The following is a 12,500-nucleotide window of genomic DNA, read 5'->3' as shown; positions in this document are numbered from 1 at the left end:
TGAGCGCCCTTTCCTCCGGGCGTCTTCTTTAATGCTCTTACATAACACATACTGTAGAGTATTCTTCGTAGTAAGTTTCCAAATATGATGTAGATGAATTACCTCTTTCCTGTACATTCTGGTTGCAGTAGATTGAATTTATGGAAAATTTAGAAATCCTAAATGTAGAGACAAATAATTGTTCTTTGATTATTACTTCTGCATCGCACTTCTCAGTTTAGTCAATTTATTTTATATATTTTCTATATTTTTTTAAAGTTTGTCTAGTTGTGTAAGTACACGTGGCAGATACTTTGATACTTTTTAAATTTAATAATAATCATAATAATAGGGTGTGTTCAGTTGTTGTGACAATCTAACGAATTATTACTTTTGACTGCTATTGCCTTGTATTCATTGTCGTATTAACCTGAATATTTTCTTGGTGTTAGAAAATTAGATTGGTGATTTTCAGTTTCCATTGTAGTGATACTAGGGGAGCTTTCTAATAGAGGTGTTAGCAAAGCGAGAAGTACGGTACGGTACGGAATGTTTACCGTATTTCGTACCTAGTTAAAATACCGTACCACAGTTTCGTACCGTAACCTCAATTATATTTCCGTACCTTACAGTGCGTACAAGATAACGTACTGCTATTCAGTACTTTTATTTTACTAAGAGCTAACTCAGTCTAGATAATTGAAATTCACTGTTTATGAAAATTTCCAGATTGACCAGTGCAAATTAGCAAGGGAACATCATATGCATTTTCCTATATTATTGTTTATTGAATTATAATAACGATAAGAAAATAAAGAGGGTGATGATGATAGCATTAACAATAACAACAAATATATCAAAACTTGTGACAAATCGGTTTTACATACTTGTAATGTCTAATTACAATATAACTACTACTACTACTACTACTACTACTACTACTACTACTACTACTACTACTACTACTAATATTGTCATTATTGTTGTGGAATGATCTCCCTAATCGGGCTGTTAAATCAATAGAACTTCAAATGTTACATTTTTAGCAAATGTTTTCATGTTGGACAGGCTGGCATAAATATTTCTATAGTTTATTGAATATCTGTTTTCATGTTGTCATTGTTTTTAAAATATTTCATTTTAATTGTTCATTACTTCTCAGATGGTTTATTTACTTCCTTATTTCTTTCCTTGTGACTTAGGAAAACTTTTATTCAAGTTTTACTATTGAAACTTGATAATCATTGTTTATAGCCTTTCTATCCGAATACATTTTACTCTACATTCGAAACGCTCGGGTGACTGCTATAAAATTCAAATCCACTTTAAAGTTTCCCTCTAAGGAAAAATTATCACAGGGCTTCGGATATAAAGAATAAATAAAGAATAAAAGAATATTCAATTAAACCATAAAAGCAAAGCTGTCATTTTTAATGTTAAATATGCTTTCAGAAGACCTGCTTCTGAGGTAAAGTAAACAATATCGCTACCATGGTAAGACACATCATGTCCAAGAGTCTTGGCAAGGAAGAACTCGCTATCCTCACCTCGAGCCTCAAATACATCTATTTTTTTTTTCACTACTATAAGTGGGGCATTCGATCAACAAATGCCTCAATGTCCAGGGGACCAAACAATCGTCGTAATATGGCTGGTATTAGCCAGTAAGCACACTATTCGATCTTATTTCTCTTTTTCTCTTGATTAGTTAAATTTTTTATAGTTTATGTATGAGATATTTCTTTTAATGTTACTGTTCTTAAAATATTTAGTTTTTCCTTGTATCCTTTCCTCAACGTCCTATTTTCCTTGTTGGAGCCCGGGGCTTATAGATTCTGCTTTTCCAATTAGGGTTGTAGCTTACCAATGAATAATAATAATAATAATAATAATAATAATAATAATAATAATAATAATAATAATAATAATAATAATGATGATATTCATGTGTCAACTGAGTGTAACCAATGCAACGACGAAAAAGAGTATCCTCCCACTTTTGGGGAATCATGTTATACTTTCAGTGGGATATAACATTCGTTAGCTCTCGCATCTTATTTTCAACCAAACCATCCTAATACTGTTGCCAACTATTAGATATTAAATTCTTAATGTTGGGCAATCAATCATCACAAATAATGGGATATCTTGAAGTAATTAGAACCTACCATCAGTCTCAAGGGACAATACCAACATGCTTAAACTTAGCCAACTTTGATCTAATCTCACTGATTAAATCGGTAGTGAATGAGCAGCTTTCAAATGATTTTTATTTTGATTGTTCAGTGTTTCTCTTGTAGTTTATTTATTTCTCTGTTTCCTTTCCTCACTGAGATATTTTTCCAGGTTGGAGCCCTTGATCTTATAGCATCTTGCTTTTCAAATAATAACAACAACAACAACAATAATAATAATAATAATAATAATAATAATAATAATAATAATAATAATAATAATAATAATAATTTCATGGAATGAACTTGTTTTCTAGGACAAACCTCATATCATGTTTATATGATAAGAAAAATAATTGGCCTAATAACACTAACCTGAGGAACACTAATTATCACATTCCTATACTCTTCTATGGTGCCCATCAACAACTTCTCTTTACTATCTGTTACATAAAAGTTCAAAATTGATGCTAAGAATAAAAACATCTTCTCCCAATTATTTGATTCTGAAAACAGAAGCCGCATGATTAACACAGTCAAATGCAGCATTAGTAGCAAGGCTAATCATACAAATTTCCTCACCTCATTCAAGGGAATTATGTACAGTATTGGAGATTGTAGGAAGAGCATCGTGTGCTCCAAGGCTGTTGTGAAACCTAAATGGCAAACTAGGGAACAAAAGATTTCCTTTAGCATACCTATTTAGATGGTTTTCTCGGAGATTTTTAAAAACATAAGATAATATGAGAGTTATGGAAAATGAACATTGATCAGCTAGGGAAGAACTACCACAAACACATTTACCTACAAAACTAACTTTTCCAATTTTTTAACAGTGACAAGAAAATCTCGTGATGCTAACTTGCTGAAAATAGACTGAAAAATTAGAAGGCGAGAAATCAATGGTTTACAAAATACCATTTCGGTCTACAACATAAGAATCAAGGTCCATCAACAGTGTTTTAACTTCACAAGACTACTAAGTTTAGCCTCAGAAAACAGGTATGAAGAAGATCTCATTGTCAATTGCATAAACCAAAAGGATTGCTTTCACTTTGGACGGTGAGTGAAAACCGTCTTATTTAAGTAAAAGAGGAATTTTTATGTCCACAATAAAGTAGCCCACCCCTTTTGTTCCTAGGGTTTACCAGAAAGGTTTTCATTTATGGTAAAATTTTATTCTTTTTTTGTTGAAGCACGTGAACTTTCTGTGCAACCCCAAATTAAATCTGATCTTCCACCATTTAAAAAGAAATATAGGCATCCTGTTTCTCTAAATGAGCACGTCTATAATCATCATCGCACCAGGGTTTGTCTTATACTCGGTACTTGAGCGCACAACCCTATCAATTATGTTCACCAGATTCTCTTAACACTGTTATACAATTGTAACTAGTTTGAATTGAGAAGATCACTGAAAATTCTATTCAGATCTGTTTTACATTTTATATATATCGTACATGAGTATGATACATCAGGGTAAAGCTTCTCAAGTCCTAAATACCAAAAAAATCAAGGTATTATCAGACGTCCTGAGTGGATAACCAGGGGAGTAATTTTATACTAAACTTTCCTTATTACCTATTTACAGCTTGATTCATACGAAAAGTCCAAAGCTCTTAAGCCCTGGAAATCAATAGGAGACATATAATCTAAAGACTCCTTATGGTGAACGTTGAAATCACTTAAAAAAAAGCCTTTTATCTTTTAATATCTTACACATTATGATAAAAAGTCATTAAGAATTAGAATCATCTAAGTCTAGATTCCAATAGATAGAGGCAAATAATAGTTATTAACTCTGCCACAAACTTTTATTACATGAGTCTCATGACAGCCACATTCATAGCAGGGTACTTGGTCCTAATATGCACCACCTTTCCCATTGCCCTGAGAATAGCATGCCATTTCAAAATCCCTGATTTCTTAAAACTTAGAATAAGAAGCTCTTATGAGTGTCTCTTTTGAGAAATCAAATATTCTGAGCATAATAGAATATCATACTGTATGGAGGCAACTATAAGGTCTTGAATATTGGCAAGCACACCACGAATATTCCAATAAAGTAGAGGACACTGGTGATATCTAAGACGTACTGGTCCCAGATTTTGCTCAACATTTCCAGACAGAATGAGAATTAAAAGCAATGAAAAGGTCTAATCATAGATAAAAAAAAACGCAATAACAATAATAAAAAACAATGAGTATATGAATATATAGAAAGTAACATTTACAATCCATAGAATAAAGATAAAACGTCGAATAAAATGGGTCAACATGGCAGACCCGACCCATGATACAATGGTAAGTACCCTCAATGATAGCTAATTTAACTGGAGGGAGGGCCCTAAGGATGGTATAGAAAATAAACTCTTTTGAGGAAGACAAAAAAACATAGAAAGAGAAGGCAGCCTCTTGATAAACTAACACGCCCTTCTATTAAGCCTGCCCAACAAACCATTAAAAAAATAAAATAAAATAAAATAAAAAAAAACTCTAACCCAAGACGGTGGACCACCATGTTACAAAGGCTATGGTATTGCTCAAGATTTTTTAACCAATTTGATTTTGGAGTGTCCTTCTCCTAAAAGAGTAACTGGCCACAGTTAAAGATCTTCTTCTACTCATAACGAGTGGAAAGTAGCCACTGAGCAATTATGGTATAGTAGTTACCCCTAGAGTGAAGAGCAGCTTTTATGGATAAGTGTTGCCAGGTGTATGTGGACAGAGGAGAATCTGTAAAATATATTCCAGGCTATTCGGTTTATATGTGGGCAAAGGAACAGTGGGCCGTAACAAGAGAGGGATCCGGTGTAGTACTCTCTGGCCAGTCAAAAAAAAAAAAAAAAAAAAAAAAAAAAAAAAAAAAAAAAAAAACCACTCACCATGGTGACAGTGTCTTAATATAATTTTAATGGTATATATTTTCCTTGATATCATTTTTTTGTAAACAATCTGCCTTAAATCTCATAAGATCTCATCAAAAATAGATTTAGGGACTTTGGGAGATAATGACTTTGGTGAGCACGGTTTAAATTAAACTAAACCATTATAGGCAAATAATATGTAATCCTCTTGAATATTTTCCGATTTATATTTGAAACACCATATTGACCGTCAAATTATTTACGATATTTCCTGACATTCAATTTTCAAATTATAATTTAAAATGAATCAGGCAACTACCTGATATTAGGAAAAAAAATAATATTGTAGAAACGTCACCAGATATGAAAATCTTTCAGGGATAATTATTTGATTTCATTTGGCAACTGTGAGGTATAAAATCATTAGTAAATATACAGTGAGATTAACATATTCTGAGAGGTATTGATTTACAATAAAACCATATATTACTAATAAACAATTAGGATATACACTCCTTTCATGTTTTTTTTATCAATAATTCTCTATCAATAATATGAGTTTTCACTAACATGATTATAAATGCGGTTGCCTTTATGATGATAATGGATAAAATACTTTCTTTTATCTTGAACCTTCTTAACTAGTCATAGATTATCAATCCTCCTTCCTGAATTCACTAGATTTTTATTTTACTATTCTCAATAAACTGTAACAATCTTATGTATAAGATAATGAATTATTCTAAAATAAAAATATTTTTTTTTTGGATAAAAAAGGGTGATAACAGCATTTAGTAACTACTGTATTCATAGCTTGGCCCACTACGATTTGTAAGACAGTAACGATTATAAGAATACTATTTGACATCTTACTGCAACCCTCGTTGTTTCATCCCTTTCTCAGAGGGAGACTCTGGTCAGACTTGTTACGGTAAATCTATGAGGCATGAACAGGACTTAGGTTCGGAAACACTGCAGTGGAATGGCACTGCAATTGCAATTGAGCTTTTAACCAAGAGTATATATATATATATATATATATATATATATATATATATATATATATATATATATATATATATATATATATATATATATATATATATATATATACGTATATATATATATATATATATATATATATATATATATATATATATATATATATATATATATATATATATATATATATATATATATATATATATATATATATATATATATATATATATATATATATATATATATATATATATATATATGTAATAAATGAAATAGTTAATTATTACATGTATAAAACACATGACGTAATATGTCATTGTGGATGAAGATGCTAGCGTGAGATTTGCTGTAGTCATATAAAATCATAAACAGGATGTATTTTGCATCCCTCGGCAATGTAACATTTTTCTGAAGCATCAACACACATCCATACCGTGTGAAAGATAGCGTCGTCACCGGATGCAGGTGTCTTCCGAGAGACGAATGTAAAGTTTACATATTGTGTTTAAATGCTGAGACAACTAAACATACGATATCTGTGATATCGATAATTTAGACAGTTCATATATATACTTCACCTGAATTGGTCATCCGACCAAACCAGCTACACTCATGTGATGGAGATGATTAACACTTGTTTTTAGAGAATAAACCATTTTAAAGTTACAAAGATGAACTTTATTTCAAGATTCAACATCTCAAACAACACATACTCAATGTGTGTTAATAACAGTAGCACACTAATAAATGGTGGCAGCGCTTAAACTCTAAGAATCAGAGAAAGATCTTCAAGAAATTAATAATAATACTCTAAGAATTAGAGGAAGATCTTCAAGAAATCAAAAATAAAGCTTTAAAAACCAGAGAAAGATCTTCAAGAAATCAACGTTAATCAATCTACAATTTTGACTAAGTAACATAGTCCATCGAAGTCTAAAAACATTTGATGAATGTTATACATACAAACTGATGAACTGGATCTTCAATCAACTTCCTAGGAAACCCAAGGACTGACATTCAACGCTTACAAAACATATCCAGGAAGCACTACATTCAACGGAAACTCAGACGAAACATCGCTAACAAACATCAAGAGAGAGAGAGGATGTGACGACATCACACAGAACCATATAAAAGCTAAGTACAATTTTTCAAATTCATTTCAGTTTGGGCAGTGAAGTGTAGTTATCACGAGTTGTTAGTCTATTATTACTGGGGTGAGTGGTTTGCTAATCTTTTATTTTTCTTTCATTAAAGGAAACTGTGTTCAACTCCAAATTCTCATCTAGAATTTTTTCTCTCTTTGTGCTAATTCCTTTTCTTTCAGAAATTCTCGGGAAATGTCTTGGGATTAGTAGCATTGTTTTGGGGAATTTTATTATAACCTTTGTCATTCAGAGCTTATGCGTTTAAGCAGTGGACGTCTGTATTCATATAGATATTTTGATAAAATTGCAAGGGGTCGAAGAGATAGGAAAAGAAATACAGCAGTCATGACGCCCCCTGTGAGCCCCACCCCTGGACCTAGTGGCGTAGGACAGATTAATCCTCTCCCGATTGTGACGCTTGTAAATGCCAGGTCAGCAATCCTTCCTTTTCAGGGTCGGGTTAATGGGTTCTTGCCTCAAAATGTGGAGTCATGGATTTCATCCGTCGATGCCCATTTAAATGCCAAACAGATCGTAGACCCTTTTGTACAATTACAAGAAGCTAAAAGTTTTATAGATTTTTCTAAGGGGGATGCAAGTGCGTATTTAAGAGGTGTTTTATTTCAAGAAGCAGTTACCTGGGATGATTTCAAAGTTAGGTTACGCACGGTCTATGGGGGTGAAGAAGCCTTGGATGTAGTATTAACGTTAAGAAATACACTTAATCAAGCCACTATGAATCGGCTTAATGTTATTGAGAGAGCAGCTCTCGTAGCTGATAGGCTTAATGAATATCAGGATATTTTAGGTAATTCCACTTGGATTACTAGAGATAACATCTCCGTGAAAGATTTTTTACGATTAATGTATGTAACTTGCATGACACTCATGTTGCCTGAAGCTTTAGTGCGGTGTTTTGATAAAAAGTTAACGCCGGCAAGTACGGAATTGGATGTATATAAACAGATAAAAAAACACATGGCTAAGTGTCCAGATCTCGATCTCGTGTTAACTCAAGTTTTTGTAAAGAATGAAACAAAGCCACAAACAGTGAACGTAGTTAATAATAGTCAAGTAGCGGGAATGACGTGTTATAATTGCAAACTTCAAGGTCACTTAAGAGCGGACTGCAGAACGAAATTCTGTTCGATACATAATAGTTCAACTCATTCGTACAATCATTGTTACTCGCGTAAGACACATCAGAATCCCAGAAATACACAGTCAATTCCACAGTCAGTTCCATATGGAAATAAAAAGAATAATCCTCATTTTAACAATAAGAAGAAACAACCAAATGTCAATGCAGTTCAGAGTCCGAAACAAACAAACACTTCTTCGAATATCACTGAGCCTGGGTCGTCAAACCAGACCTCGCAAGGTCAGACTAATTTTCAGAATGTGCAGAGCCAAGCAAATACCACATAGTTAACTCCAGGGGGGAAGAGAGTGAAGTTGGGTCAAGGTCATTCATATCCACATTAATAGTATTGAATAATCAATTTAATGTTTTATCAGATAATTGTGAGGCTATAGATTTTCCTATGAAACACACGCCGTGCTTGGCAGGGGCTATACAGTAGGCTCATATCAACTATGTAATATTGAAATCTGTAATCATTTAAATAACACTTTAGTAATTCACAAAAATCAACATATCTTGGATGTAAAAGTTTATAAACATCGTATTCTTTCCATTGCTGAAATCAATCCCTCTCAATCAGTTGCGGATGAATCCCTTTTGCAATCTATTAAAAATAAAACCAATAAAGACATTCAAGACGAAGAAATTCAGCAGAAAATTTTTGGACTTTTAACTAAATATCATGATGTTTTTTCCACTATGGATGGATCCTTAGGAAAAACAGATGTGATCGAGCATCAAATAAGGTTAAAGGACAAGCAGAAAATTATCTATGTACCCTCGTACAGACTCCCTATAAAATTTCAGAATGAAATAAATGATGAAGTAGGAAAAATGCTAGAAGAATGAGTCATTAAGAAATCAAACAGCCCTTATGATTTCCCATTAATAGTTGTACCGAAAAAAGATCGAACATGGCGTATCTGCGTCGTCTTCCGACGTCTAAACGAGGAGACGATCCCTGATCGATTCCCAGTGCCATGTACTGACGATATTTTGTCTTTGTTAGGTCAGAATAAATATTTTACCAGTTTGGACTTACTTAAAGGCTTTCACCAGATATCATTAGCAGAAGATAGTATCCCATACACAGCCTTCAGCACAGCCAGGGGACATTATGAATTTTTAAGGATGCCTTTTGGTTTACGTTGTGCTCCTATAACATTTACAAGAATGATTAACATAGTATTTGGAGACTTGTTAGGGGATATATTGCATGCCTATATGGATGATCTTATAATCTTTTCCAACACCTTAGAAGAACATCTACGTAAGTAAGAACTAGTACTACAGAGATTAAGACAACATAACTTAAGGGTAAAGATTAGTAAGCTTGAATTTTTCAAAACAGAATTAATATATTTGGGTTTCATGGTGTCAAGCCAAGGTCTTAAAGTAGTCCATGATAAGGTGTCGGCTATACGTAATTTTCCCATACCTACTAATGTCAAGGGAATACATTAATTTCTGGGTTGTAGTGGATATTACAGGCGTTTTATACACAACTATTCAATAATAGCCGCTCTTTTATCTGATCTTACGAAGAAGGGCGTAGATTTCATATGGTCTGAGTGTCATCAACAGGCGTTTAATACCTGGGAAGATGAACTGTCCTATCTTAAAATTAGAACTAGTACTACAGAGATTAAGACAACATAACTTAAGGGTAAAGATTAGTAAGCTTAAATTTTTCAAAACAGAATTAATATATTTGGGTTTCATGGTGTCAAGCCAAGGTCTTAAAGTAGTTCATGATAAGGTGTCGGCTATACGTAATTTTCCCATACCTACTAATGACAAGGGAATACATTAATTTCTGGGTTGTAGTGGATATTACAGGTGTTTTATACACAACTATTCAATAATAGCCGCTCCTTTAACTGATCTTACGAAGAAGGGCGTAGATTTCATATGGTCTGAGCATCATCAACAGGCGTTTAATACCTTGGAAGATGAACTGTCCTATCTTAAAATTTCCTGACTTCAGTAAGGAATTCTTCATTGCAACAGACGCCTCAGACTTAGGAGTAGGAGGGGTATTGCTTCAGCAATATGATAAAAAAATTTTCCCGATAGCTTTTTATTCTCGAAAATTGAGAACTTCAGAAAGTAAGTATTCAATAATGGACAAGGAAGGGCTAGCTATTTTGTTAATTCACTAGTACATTTTAAGTTCATAATTTACGATTATCCCGTTAAGGTTCTTACTGACCATAAACCACTAACCGAGTTCTTTAAAGGCTTCAACCACAGCCCTAAACGAACTCGGTGGCATTTGATCATTCAAGATTTTGGCGCAAGAATCGGGTATTTACCTGGGAAAGCAAATATCATTGCGGATGCATTATCACGCAACCCCGTGTCATCTTGTATGAAGCCTATAGCTGAATTAAAAGATATATCAACAACCATGCCTATTGTTAAAACGATATCTGAACAAGAAGATTTAGGCTGAAGCGCTGAATTATTACAGACTGAGCAAAGAAAAGATCAGAAAATAGAAACAATTATAAATGCTTTGAAAGGCAATCATAAGGAAAAGGGATATATAAAGTATAAGCAGCAGATTTATATAATCAAAGATAATATTCTGTGTAGGACTATGACAAGGAAAACACGCAATACACCACATGTAACTAACGACCAGGTAGTAGTACCAATCTCACTTATTTCCACTGTCCTGAATTGGTTGCATTCAAATCCATTACATGGACACCCGGGGTTCTCATTAATGTCACAGAAACCCAAATCATTGTTTTATTGGCATACGATGCTTACAGATATAAAAAGACACATAGCTGATTGTCGCACATGTCAGGAAAACAAAGGGCATACAAAAAGACCTGTCAGCCTAGGGGCTTATCCCGTGCCCAATCAACCCTTTGAAAGGATACATTTAGATTTGTTAACAGGATTTTACGAGTCAGACAGAGGAAATAAGCACCTCTTAGTAATTATAGATGCTTTAACTCGATATACAGAACTAATAGCGATTGAATGCGCTAGGAAGTTTTACGAGTGTTACATTTGTAAACATGGAATTCCACATATGATAATATCAGACTTGGGTGGTGAATTTGATAATCACTTTCTTACCTCATTGTGTGAATTCCTTAGCATAAAGGAAATAAATACCATGATATATCACCCAGAGTCGAATGGGCTAGTGGAAAGAGCAAATAGAAAAGATTTAAATATATTAAGAGTAACACTAGGGGGATCAGACCCCAACTGGGATATTGCAATACCTGCGGCACTGAGTACTCTGAATCATTCATTTCATATATCAATTAAAATGTCACCGCATGAAGCATTGTATGGTACCCCAGTTAGAACGCCTTTCCATGTATTAACGCCTACAACTAATCTATCAAACCCTTTAAAAGAATGTATAAATGAAAGCAAAAGTCGATATGATATCCTTCGAAAGAATTTAGAAGAATCACAAATCATAATGAAAAGGAATCATGATAAAATAGCAAAGCCAACTAAAACATATACCGTGGGTGATAACGTATATATACAGATAAATGTGCGTAAAGGACTCAATTACAAACTAACACCAAAGTTTGAAGGCCCATTTAACATTTTGGAAAAATTAACGGCCAATAGGTTTAGAGTTCAAAACGTATCCCAACCCACGGATGAGAGAATAGTGCCATTGGCTCACATAAAATTGAAAAAAAAAAAAAAAAAGAGAGAGAGGGAAAGAAGTGAGGAAAAAATTTTTATTTCTGTGATTAAAAGTTCTCTCCTTAATACAGGAGTAATTACATACATTTTTCTCGTTACAGGTTTCCAAGATGAATTTTTTGTTGTTGGGAGTGATATTGTTCGCTCAGACATTTTTCTCGTGCGGGATGACCTCTAAAACTAAAAGTATAGATTTTAAATATGGCACTAGAGTTAAAAGACAAGAAGACGTTTTTATTACATCGAGCAACGTAGTTGTAGAAGTGAATTTGTAAGCAATTTTTCTTCCAGAGAATTATATCACTAGCTTAAAAATCGCCATTTCAAGGTTTTCTGTCTCATTAGATGAGTTGCATAGAAGACATTTTCATTTGACTACAGAGAGTTCGCTTGGATCGACACTAAAAGTTGCAGAGATGCTATCTGATGACTTGCAAAATAAGACTTACGAAACAGAATCTTAGGCTTGTGACCTTTTGATGTGGACTGTAGG

The sequence above is a fragment of the Palaemon carinicauda genome, chromosome 16, assembly GCF_036898095.1.
Source record: "Palaemon carinicauda isolate YSFRI2023 chromosome 16, ASM3689809v2, whole genome shotgun sequence".
Taxonomy (NCBI): Eukaryota; Metazoa; Arthropoda; class Malacostraca; order Decapoda; family Palaemonidae; genus Palaemon; species Palaemon carinicauda.
Note: the sequence above shows the minus strand (reverse complement) of the source record.